We start from the raw sequence: 13182 nt of genomic DNA on the forward strand, positions 1-13182 counted from the left end.
TACTCACAAGCCCCTTTCCACCATTCGCCTCCATATGACCATAACCCATTTCCACCATACTAACCATCCTATGAGCCTTATGAACCATACATAGAATCACACCCATTCCAACACAATTTCTCCCAAGAACCACCACCTCAATATACTCCACCTCCATATTCCTATCAAGATGAACCACATTCCTATTATGAATCCTTTCTCCAAAATAATGAACCCTTTTATCCACCCCAACCTCCATTGGATAACAACACTCTTAGTGTTATTCACCAAGGGTAAAGAGAGTTTCAAACCACACTTACCTCTACTCTCATTGGTCTCACCTCTAAACTCCAAAATCTTATATCCCGCATGGACCAACCCTCTACCTCCAATATTCAACCCTCAAACTTTAGTGTACCACCACCCTCCGTGCAAGAATACCCATATCCATCAATCCCAGAGCAACATGATCCCAATTATGCTATTGAGATGGAACAAGAGAGAAGGAATCGTCTTAAGGACGTAATGAATCAGTTTCACGAATTCATACTTCAAAAAAGGCAAGAGGAGGCCCAAAAGGTGGAGGTAGGAGAGACCCTTGAAGATGAAGTAGTTGACGAATTAGTGAAGGTTGAACAAGAGGGAAGCGCCATCATTGAAGACAACTCTACACTAAGTGACATTAAGGAGGAGGTTGATTTTGTATTAGAGCAAGTCGAGAAAGCCGAAATTATCAAAGAAGAGGAAGTGGTTGAAGACTTAGGAGATGTGTAACCTCCATGGGAACCTCAAGTCATAGAGCCTCCTTCTAAGGAGTTTGAATTTGATGTTGAGGAAGGTGTACAACCTCCAAGGAATATCATAGTTGAAGACTTTGAAGAGGCTAATCAAGAGATGGAGATTAAAGAAGAAGGGGCACAACCTCCCACACCTTTGGTAAGTAATGAAGAAGAGATCGAATTGGAAGAAAGCTACCAAGAGGAAGAGGTTGAAATTGAAGAAGCTTGCAAAGAGATGGAAGTTGTCAAGAAAGAACACAAGGGAGTAGAGCTTGCAAGATCATTAGAAACACCTCTCCCAAAGCCATTACCATCCAATACAACATTCAAGTGGGTAAAATTCTTATCCTTGACCTTTACTTTCCCACTTGAATATGGTTTACTTGAGACGGATGGTCAACTTAGAGCTCTTTGTGGCTTCAAGAGTAAGAGAAAGATGGTTAGTGGTTGGAGTTGTCAGGCAAGGTTCAATATGGTTACATGCTCCAATTTGAAATGCAAAGATTGGTGTAGAGCTCGATTGAATGGGTCTAGGAAGATGTCTTGGTGCATAAATGAGAATTCTTCAACCTTGTCACCTGAATGGAAGCATGAAGATCAAGAAGAAAGGGTGATGACCAATAAGGTTTGGGACCCCGGAATACACCTTAACCTTCATCAATCTTGGCGTCTTGTCACTTGTTCAAATTTGCTTGGAAGCATGACATGCCTAGTTTGGGATCCCGGAGGCTATTGGAATTACAAGCATTGGTGGGGATACCTGGAAGAGTTCAAGCATAAGCCAACATGACAAGGAGCTCACCAAATGTCCAACTTAAGGACAATAACTAAAAGTGCTAGGTGGGAGACAATCTACCATGGTATGATCGTTCCTTTTTCATTCTTAGTTTTATTTTGGTTTATTTTTATCCGTGTCCATTCATACATTCTGCATCATCACCTGCATTCTGTATAAAAAAAAGCATTCGACGCGCAAACGTCTAGGACGCATACGCGTCAGCTGTGAATGCGAAAATTTTAGGTATTGAATAGAGTGTTACGCGGGAGTGGCATAGGAACCATGCCTTGCGCAGTAGCAAGTCCACGCGTACGCGTATCTCACGCGTGCGCGTCACTTGTGATTTTGGTAACCCACGCGTACGTGCCTAGCACGCGCATGCGTGCGTCAGGGAATCGGCATAAATATGTTTTGAACAGAAAGTTGTGATAGCTTGGTGCTGGCATCGTGTGAGAGGTACAAATCCACTCACGCGTACGCGTCCATCTCGTTCTCAGACCACCCACGTGTGCGCATGCCTGATGCACACGCGTCGTATGCAAATTTTGATTCCTATGCTATGCGAACAGAGAGTTGTGCGTGTGCGCGGCAGGCTTCGCGTGACTGGCACGCTCATGGGCATGCGTATGCGTGCCAGACGCTTACGCGTCGCCTTCACTTTTGCGCGACCCACGCATCCGCGTGGGGTACGCTTGCGCGTTGCATGCGCCGCATCACTAAACCAGCGCGCCGCCCAGTTTCCCTTATTCCCTCCTCCCAAATCCTAATTCTCTCTCAATCCTAATTCTTTCTTCTCCTCCCTTCTCATCCTTATTCTCTCTCATTCTCTTTTACATACTGCATTTGCCTACTTTCCTTCAGTGCATTTTAATTTTATTCATATTTTTATCCCCTTCTCTAATTTCCTATTTTACCATTGGTGTTACATGTTCTTATTCAACTGTTGCATCTTTTCTTGAATTATTTTGGTGCTTCGTGACTTATTTTAAACTGTTGGGTGTTATTAATTATAAGTCAATGCTAATTTTTATGATACTTGTATTCCATTTGCATTGATATGCACTTATATTGTCTTTCATTACCCATACTCTCTCCCCTATTATTGCAGTTTTTGCACTATTCATATGCCATTTGCTTCTACTGTTTTCTCACTTGCATATTGTAGCTACCATGTAGTTGAGATCCTCATTATTTTGCATCAACCCACCCATATTTTATTTGTTTTCCTTATCTTTGTTTCTGGGTTACTTTTCTTCCTTTTTCTCTTCTTTCAGGATGGCCACTGAGAAGGAAAAGGGAAAGCTTCTCAATGGGGCAACCGACAAGTCCATCTGCACAACCTTTGGTGAAAAGCATCAGTTGTAGCAATCCATCCACTTGCACATCTTAGCATGCACCGAGGACGGTGCAATCTTTAAGTGTGGGGAGGTCGATACCGACTTCCGTGGGTTAGCTACTCTCTTTTCAACACCAATGTTTAGTTTTCTTTGTTACTGAGTTGTTGCATTACATAATAGATTGCATAGTTAGTTAGTTGCTTGCATTTATGTACTACTTGGTTGAAGTGATATCTTCTTTTTCAAGAAACTTTTTAGAGTATTTCACTAATTTTAATTAAAACTTTTGTTAAACTTACTTGAGAAAATTTATTTTGGAACATGGTTTTAGAGTTCAAACACACAGCCTTATGAGATTTTGAGCATATTTTATTGGTTGTATTTTATCAACCAACATTTTATTTTTGGTGTGTGTTGTTTTCTCTAAAATTGTGATCTTTGTCTTACTTAATTCTATACTTCTATTGTTTGATGTATGCATGCACTCATATGATTGAGGCCTTGTTTCACTGAGCTTACCTACCCATATGGCCTTAACCTTTTCACTATCCTTTGTAAACCAATGTTGAGCCAACTTATCCCATTTGTTCTTTACTTTAGCACATCATTAACTCTGAGCGGAAAATAATAATGTCCTTAATTTGAATCCTTGGTTAGCTTAGACCAATGAGAGTGTTCATGATTTAAGTGTGGGAAAGTTGGGTTTGCCAATATTTGGTCTGAGAATTGGGTGTTGTATATTCCCGTAAAAATGTGCAAAATAATAGTTGAGCACATATTATTGCATTCAATAATTTAATCATATGAATTGAGAAAGAAAAAAGAAAATAATAATAAAAAGAAAAAAAGAAAAAGAGCAAATAATAAAAAGAGGACAAAATGCCACAAAGTAAATGGTGAAAGCAATGCATATGAGTTGTACTAAAACTGGGATGCATGAATATGTGGCAAAACATAGTTAATGGGTAGTTGGGCTTCATATTATGATTACATGGATTGTCCTAAGTTAGGTGAGAAGTTTAGGTTAATTAAAAATTCAGATTTTAGTCCACTTGACCAAATACAATCCTACATTGACCTTGACCCCATTACAACTCTTAAAAGACCTCTTGATTTGTGTATTTGTGCAATAAATTTCTGTTGATTGGTAGAAGAAGAGCAAGTCTTAGAAAGCAAGGTTAGTAGAGAATTGAGAGAATTAAACCTTAAACACTTGAGTAATGAGAGTATATATACTTCCAGTGAGGGTTCGATACTCGATTCCTTGTTCCAGGCTTTCATGAGCTATTTTCTTTTGTAAGTTTACTTGTACCTTATTTTATGATTTGAATTAGAGAGATCCAGTTCATATTTCTTCTTGAAGGATTTGTTTACTTTTAACCAAGTGGGTAGAAACATTTTGCATGTAGTTGCATTCATATAGATAGGTTGCATCTCATACTTTCTACCATTCATCTTCACTCTTATAGCTTCTCTTGAGCTTAGCATGAGGACATGCTAATGTTTAAGTGTCGGGAGATTTGATGCACCACTAATTCATGGTACATCTTGTGCTTAATTGAGTGGATTTTATCCACTATTCTCACATTTATTTACAGAATCCGTATGTTTTACACTTTTCTTCCTGATTTTGTGCTATGATTGAAAACATCATTCTTTGGCCTTAATTTCGCTAATCTTGATCCTCTCTTATTACCATTCGATGCCGTGATATGTGTGTTAAGTGTTTTCAGGTTTTATAGGGTAGGAATGACTCAGAGGATGGAAAGGAAGCATGCAAAAGTGGAAGGAATACAAGAGATTGAAGGGATTGTTGAGCTGTCAAGCCTGACCTCTTCGTACTAAATCGATCATAACTTGAGCTACAGAGGTCCGAATGAAGCGGTTTTGGTTGCGTTAGAAAGCTAACATCCGGGGCTTCAAAATGAAATATAATTCGCCATCGTTGCCTTACAGTTAGGCGATGCGCACGCGTGCATCACGCGTACGCGTGCATTTGTGAAAGTTCAGCAACGCGTACGCGTGGACGACGTGTACGCGTGAAAGAGCCATGTGCTGTACGTATCAAAAATCGCTGAGGGTGATTTCTGAGCTATTTTGGCACAGTTTCAAGCCCGAGAACACTGATTAGAGGCTACAAAGTGGAGTAGAATGGGATTCATGCAATCATTATTCACTTTACACACAATTTAGGTTTTAGATGTAATTTTTCTAGAGAGAGAGGCTCTCTCCTCTCTCTAGGTTTTAGGGTTCTTAGTCTTATTTCTTCTTAATTTCAGATTTCTAATTTACTTTAATTTAGGTTTCTTCTACTATTATTGTTCTAGCAGTTTAGTTATCTATTCATCATTGTGATTTCCTTATTTTGCTAATTTAGTTTATGAACTCTTCATGTTAGATTCAATTTCTTATTAATACAATTTGAGTTATTTTATGTTTATTGCTTCTGCCTTTAATTGTCCTCATTTATATTTGCAATTGGTTGTTTAGATTTATTGTTCTCCTATTACTTTTCTATGCTTTTATTTTATGCCTTCCAAGTGTTTGATAAAATGCTTGGAAGGATGTTAGAGTAGGATTTTATGTTCTTGGCTTGGGATGGTAATTTAGGAACTCTTGAGTTACTAATGTTCAAGTAATTGATGAATGGAGCCATTAACTCTAGTTCTCACTAATTTAATTAGTGGAAAGCTAAGACTTATGGACTTGGATTGATATAGCTCATTTGACTTTCCTTTATTAAGTTAGAGGATGATTTAATGGGATTGATCCTTGTAATTATCATGTTGTGGTTAGTGACAAGGATAGAGATCTTTAACCACCAAACCTTGCCAAGACCTCTTTTTGTCATTTGATTTCCTTCGCAATCTACTTTTCCTGTTCTCTTATTCAAACCCCAAAATATACAACTTATAACCAATAACAAGAACACTTCCCTGCAATTCCTTGAGAGATAACTCGAGATTTGAACACTTCGATTATTATTTTCAAGGGGTTTTTTACTTGTGACAACTAAATTTTTGTATGAAAGGATTATTGTTGGTTTAGGAACTATACTTTCAACGATAATTTATTGCAAAATTCTAGACCACTCAAAAGTCTGTTCATCAGGAAGCTTCCAAGATTGAAACCGATTCAACCAAGCAACTTCTTCTCTAACCCAAAAACAGCTTCGGTTCGGTCAAAGAGAAGAGAGAGGAAAAACCAAAATCAACATGCATGTGCCTCTCTCAACTCTTTTCATCAAGCTCCTTCAATTTAAACCCTTAATCTTGACTTTGGCCCCAAGAACGGATTCGGACCCTTGACGATCTTCTGACTTTGGACAGCTCCATGCTTTTTATTTTTTCTTCTTCCTACGCGTAGCTCTAGAAGCTATCTTCTTTCTTTGATGAACAAAAATGGAAATGAGCTTTTGCAACTGAGATCTTCTTCTCTGACAGAGGTGGATTGCTTCTATTCTTGGTGTGGAGGATCTTGAAGCTCTTCTTTAAAATCTTGCCTTCAATGGCAATGATCTTGCCATACCTTGCTTCGGATCTTCCTTCTTCATAGGCTTTCTTCCTCCTAGCCTTTTCTTCCATTAGGTTTTACTGTTACTTTCTTTGATGACGTGCTTTTCTTTTCTTCTTCTGGTTGAAGTGATCGAATGAAAGGAGAGAGTGGAGAGAAAAGAGACAAAGCTTTTAATGTAATATTAAACCCAATTTAATTTTGAATTTTGGTTACTTATACATGCATTCAATTGAATTAAAATTTGAATTTCATTAATCAAAGGAGTGAGTAACTGAACCATTCTTCTTCCAATTCAGATTAGAGCTTTGTTGGATCAATAAAAAAAATTACCTCGGGTTGTGCATGAGTTTCTTGGCCCAATCTTGTTTTATTTTCTTATTAAAATTCAGCCACATAGTATATAAAAGTTTTGCTCAAGGGCTAATTATCTTTAAACAACAAGTGGGGCTTAAATTGCCTTGGCCCATTAATTAAAATCTGCACACTAACAAACACATTAACCAAACAATTTGAAGCAATTAACAAATTAATAATTTTTTAACTAAATTTTAATAATATTTGATCATTATAATAAATCAAGTTTTCCAAACTCAATACACTCTCTTCTATTTTTGTGCTATTGATGGAAAGAAATTTTTAGTGGTGGAATCCACAATAAATTTTTTTCCTTTTATTTTCTTTTCTATTCAAATAAAGAATTTGTTTTTATTCGATCTCTTTTTTTTCTTTTTATTCATTTTTTCTCCAACTAACAATGGCCAAATATTAAAAATATTATGTGTATATAGAAAATTAGTTATAAATCAATTATTATATATTTATATATAAATATATGTATTATTTAATTTATTTTTAAGGTTAAATTATACAATTAGTTTTTATATTTTTGATAAAATTACAATTTACTCTCTATATTTTAAAAATTTGTAATTAAATTTTTAAACCAAGTATAATAATTTTATAATTGAGTTCTCATAAACATTTAATGTTTCAAAAAATTTTAGAACTTGTTTAGAATGCTAGGAATTAGAATTCACTTGAGAGTTGAATTCTTTTTCTTGTTTTAGAATAACTAAAAATAAATTATTTGAATTCTTTTGAAAAAGTTAATTCTCATTTTTTTATTTGTAAATCATACAAAAAAATGTCTGATTTTTAAATTTACTCTTACATTTTTTAAAACTAAATTATATTCTATTAATATATTATAGATATTTCAAATTATAGAATTAAATTTTAAATAAAAATAATGTTTTTAAAAAAATAAATTTTTTTCTCATATTAAATTATTTTCAAACAATAAATTTATTTTTGCCACTACAGTCTTACTATATAACTTAACTAGGGTCCTCTTGGTTGAAGAAGGTCGTCGTAAGGAAGTTTGCCTGAAATCAATCCGATTTTTGTGCACTACTTTATCCAAATTGACTCTTTGATCCATTTAGTTTTTTTTTTTTTCCGGGAAAAAAAAACTAAGATTTATGTAAGAACATAATTTATCTTCAATATCCATTTTTTGAGATCTCTTTATTCCTGATTTGGAAGCAAATGGCAGAGCTTGTATTAATCTATTAACAACTTTTTTTTTTTTTTAAAACCTTATACTCCAAACTTCACCTTCATTCACATGAACCTTCGTTGAGAACCCCTTTTTCTTAGCATGATAACTTTGAGGCTTTGAAACTTGCAACATTGGTTCACCCAATAAAGCTCAAGATTCTTTGAAGCCTTCTTAATACTCACTTTTACAACCCTAATTGAATTGGAAAAAAAAAATCAAATAGTTTATTCTTGACATCACCAATAAAAAATCCATAAAAACAATCATAGTTATTAAAGGCAGCTCGACTCGATCGATCGAATAAAAAATCTGATCACTCGGTCATTAATCTAAGATTGGATCATCATTTAAATTGGTTAAATAATTAATCTAATCAAATTCATTTAAAATCAATTTAAACCAACTCAATCAAACCCAATTAAGCTAGAAAAATATTATTTTCTATACATAAATTTTTTATTAAATATGTTATATAAATAAAATTAAATTATATTTATAAATTTAAAAAATATTTTATTAACTACAATATTTAATTATGATCGGATCAACCGGTTCAATTTGAGACCTAATGATTGAACCAATGACTCATTAACCCGGTAGTATGACCGGTTATGTTCTCATAACTATGAATAGAGGTGCACATGACCCGGACCAGCCCAAAGACCTAGTCCGAACCCGAATATTTTGGGGCTAATACCAGAAGAAAAATTCTGAGTACCATCAGATTTACCAATGGAAAAATGAATAAAATCTAACGGTATAAACTTCGCCGGTAATTACTATTGGATTACCTGCCCAAAAAAATCATTTGGTTACCGATGAATTTTTTTCAACGATAACGTTGGCGCCATAATATCCTATTTTTTGCACTATTACTGTTGTATTATGCCTTCAGTAAATTCGACAATAATATCAATTTTTTAAAAAAAATTGTGACACAATTTTTTTAAATTTTTCCTTTTTAATTTTAATTTTTTATTTAAATTTATTTTTCACACAATTATTTGTCAAATTATAAATAATAGAAACCAATTATGTAATATTAAATATCAAATGTTCAAATAAATTAAAAGTCAAATAAATCAAATGCAATGAACTAGTAAAAAACAAAAGTCCTAATCACTAAAGATCCTGATAGTCAGCGTCGTCGTCATTCCCCTGGTCCTACTGAGGCAACGGAGAAGGCGGTGATGTCTATGTCCCAGCAGCAGCACCGCTGCCACTGGCGCACATTTGAGCCTGGTACACCGCCATCTGCTGCTCCATCGTTGAAGCCGCTCCAGCTGCTCCTTCCACTCCAACCTGAGCTCATTCGTGTCCGTCACACGTGTGAGGATCTCCTAATATCTCTCCCGAGTCTTGTTAAGCTCGTGAGCATATTCTTGAAGGGTCCCAATGAGCTCTTGCACCTGTAGCCTCAAATCAATGTCTTCTTTGGGATTGACGGCTCGACTAGTGGCAGAGACAGACGATGGCGTCAATGTGGAGGTGCAGAGGATGCTGGCGAAGAACGACCCTAGTCTGTAGACGCGATTCTTGTACGGCGCAGATGCTGTCTCGCGCCAAATCACATTAGGATTGATAACTAAAGCAACAGAGCCACTGCCGTCCTCCCCACTTTGCTGAGATTGCTAAGTTGTGGCCTCCAGTCTCTACGTGTTGGACTCCTGTGTAACACATGTTATTATGATTAGGACGACAGTTGTACAGTTAATTGAAAATTTAATATCATAGGATGTTTACTTACATAATGATCCGCAGACTGCTGATTCGCAAAGGTTTCCTTGTTCTCCTTCAATGTGTGGGTATACTTGAAGGTCTCTGCTATTGTCGCATTGCGATCCAATGACTTCGACTACTCATGTTGTATTGAAACAATATGTTAGTATACCTACTAATGATATGTCAAAGAATAAACTAAGTTAATAACAAAATTAGAGAAGCTACATACCAGTCTGGCCTTAGTCTTCATGAAGATCATTAAGCCGCCGGTATACTTGGATGACCTGGTGGTGTGAATTTTTGGAATGTCCACAATTGAACTGGCAAGTGTACCGAATCGTTCAAGTAATACCTCAGGTGAGTGAGGGTCGATCCCATGAGGATTGATAGACTGAGCAATAATGGTCGAATAATTGGTTTAGTTAGGCAGGAAGAAAAGTTGGTTTCGTGATTTGAAATCGCATTAAAGAGTAATTCAAGAGTAAGGAAAGCAAATAAGAGACTTGGTGAGAAATCAATAAGAGAAAGCAGTTAAGGTATCGGAGATGTTTACTTTTCTGGATTAAGTTTTCTAACCAATTATTTTAATCATGCAAGATTCATTTCATGGCAAACTGTAATTGACTAAACCCTAATGTCTTAGTGATTTAGTCTCTTCTAACCTTCATAACCGCCAATGTCTTGGTCACTTGATTCCGATTAGAGGGTTAAATTCAATTCTAGTTTATAGCCACAAAAACTCTAATTACCCAAAACTAAGAGGATTATATGTCACGTATCCTGATTAGTTCAAGTAATTAGCAGTTTAGGAGGAATTTACTTTCAAGCTGTTGTTCAGGTGAGAGACCTCTACCAAGGATCACAAGAACGCATATAGAATAAAGGTCATAATTTCGTTCCACCCAGATTCATAAAATGAAGAACGAAAGTAATCCTTGAAACTAAATCAGTACATTAATTAAAATAGAAAAGCAATAGTCTTAATCCATAGAAATAAACAGAGCTCCTAACCTTAACCAAGGAGGTTTAATGGCTCATGGCTTACAGAGAAAACAAAGGTTCTGAAAAGTATCAAAGTGCGGAAGAGAGACGTCTTTCAAGGGTGAATCTTTTTCCTTTTATATCTAACCTAATTTGATTTGAAATTAAAATAAAATAATAAATTCTAAAACTAAAAGATATTGTTTGTAAATAAAAATTACAAAATAAAAGATAAGATAACTAATAAAAGCTAAATCCACTTGAAGACGCTTCCTTGATGGGCTTCAAATATGGATTGCCTGGCGCTAAACGCCAGTTGGGCGTTTAGCACCCAAAGAGGCAGAAAATTCCTAGGCTTGCTGTGCTGCTGGCTGGCGTTTAGTGCTAAAGGGGGATAGCTCTAAATCTTCTCTTTTTTACACAAAACTCTGCCAAATTGCTCCGAATTTTACTTGAAATAAATAAAAATACTAAAATACTCAAAGTAGCATTCAAAGAGGATTTTTGCACTAAAATATTATAAAACTTAATAAATTCTAACTGAAAATGACTAGAAAATAAGGAGAAAATAGGATAAAGATGCTCACGCATCACCTGGATGATGCTCTATTAGCTCTGTTTGTGAGACGCCGATCCTTGAACCCCTCATCAGTCTCCCAATGAACATATAGAGGCTTTTTTATTTCCGGGCAAAGCCAGGAAGTGAGGTGGTCACGCCTCTCATGTACATCCTCCAACATCTGTTGCAGCCGCCGACCCATTCGATGGTTATATATCTTCCTGATGAGGTCATCGTGCTCCTTGTCCCATATAAATTTCACCCGCACAAAGAAAATTTAAAATTAGTTGATCAAAATATATCGTATTAAACAAAATAGAAAATATAAACTAGCTAATAAGGTTTGACTATATTAAGTTTTTACCGCCAACTTCTGGAACCATCGCTCTCTGGTCTCAACAGGAATTTTCTTGTAGCTCAGCCATGAATGATCGTACATCATCTTGATGACGTTGGTCATCTCCTGAGTACATGCATTGTTGTTTAGGGCAAAGTTATCAACAATTCACAAACAAACCAATATAGCAAAATATAAATTAAAACTTCAGAAGAAAATAACCATAATATATAGAGTTTTTTTTAGAAATTTTGGCAGAATTTCATCTATAACTGGAATGCGCCACAAACTGTATCCATCAACAATTAACTTAAACAACACTAATTGTCAATAATTAATGAACAAGAGTCAATAATCAAGAAGCAACATTCATAAATCTACTAAACTAGAATCAATAATCAAGAATCAATAATCAGGATATATCAAATACTTTAAGCAGTGCAAATCTACAACCCTAAATCCACTAAAACTAGAATCAATAATCAGAATATATCAAACACTTTCAGCATATCAAACCTACAACCCTAAATCCACTAAAATTAGAATCAATAATCAAGATCACTAATCACGAATTATCAAACACTTTCAGCATATAAAAGACTTAAAGTAGTACTTATGCCATTCTGTCATTAGGCCAAATCATCATCTGTACGATGGGAGGTGGTGGAAGGACATCGACTGGTTAACTTCTGTGAGAGGATTCTGGCACCGCGATGTCTATCGATGAAGGTGGCATCACCGAGGCAGTGGGCTACTGAGCGGATAGAGGTGGCATTGTCGTCGTAGACGCAGGAACGTAGTTGGAGTTAGGGACCACGATGAACAACTGTTCCGATGCACCCGCAACTTGTGACATTACCGAGATAGTCGGAGTAGAGGGAGATAATTCAGAATTTTCAGGAGTACCGGCAAAAATCATCTCTCTACCACGACCACGACCTCTAGGCTGATTCGTAACACCTCTGTTGTCGTCATGTCTGCAAAGAGCATACCAATAAAAAAATGTGCTAAACATATTCACAACATCATTTAAAATGCTTAATCAAAATAAACTACGTTAAACTTAGTTAAAGAAATATATTATCCGTTAAAATCAAATAAAACAAAAGAGGTAAGTGCATATTCTAACCTCACAAACATTTAACAATATTTCTATTTGAATAGAATAACTTGAACTATGTGAAATATATGCATTCAAGTTTGAGCATCACCAATTTACTAAATTCAATTCTCATTGAAAACCAATAGCACAACAACAATAATATCACATCATTACAACATTAAAACTTACAAAAGTCTAATAACATAATTTAATCCTATCTTAATCGCGTAAATTCACTAAATAAAAAAATATTTCTAATTAAATTATAATACTAATTAACAACTAAAATCTAAATTAATCTTAAATTTAACAAAAACAAAAACAGAAATTTATTCACCGGAGAATACGGACACAAAAGTGGACGGGAGAATGTTGGTGATGGCTGGCGTTGTTGTTGGTGGTTGACAGAAGTAAATGGCGGCGAGAGAGTGGGGGGCTGCCGGAGAGTATGCAATGGCGGGGCTGACGGAGCGACCAGGAGGGAGAGGGTTAGAGAGAGAGTAGAAGAAGAAAGGGGAGAGAGAAGAATTA

Source organism: Arachis duranensis, chromosome 7, assembly GCF_000817695.3.
Source record: "Arachis duranensis cultivar V14167 chromosome 7, aradu.V14167.gnm2.J7QH, whole genome shotgun sequence".
Classification (NCBI taxonomy): domain Eukaryota; kingdom Viridiplantae; phylum Streptophyta; class Magnoliopsida; order Fabales; family Fabaceae; genus Arachis; species Arachis duranensis.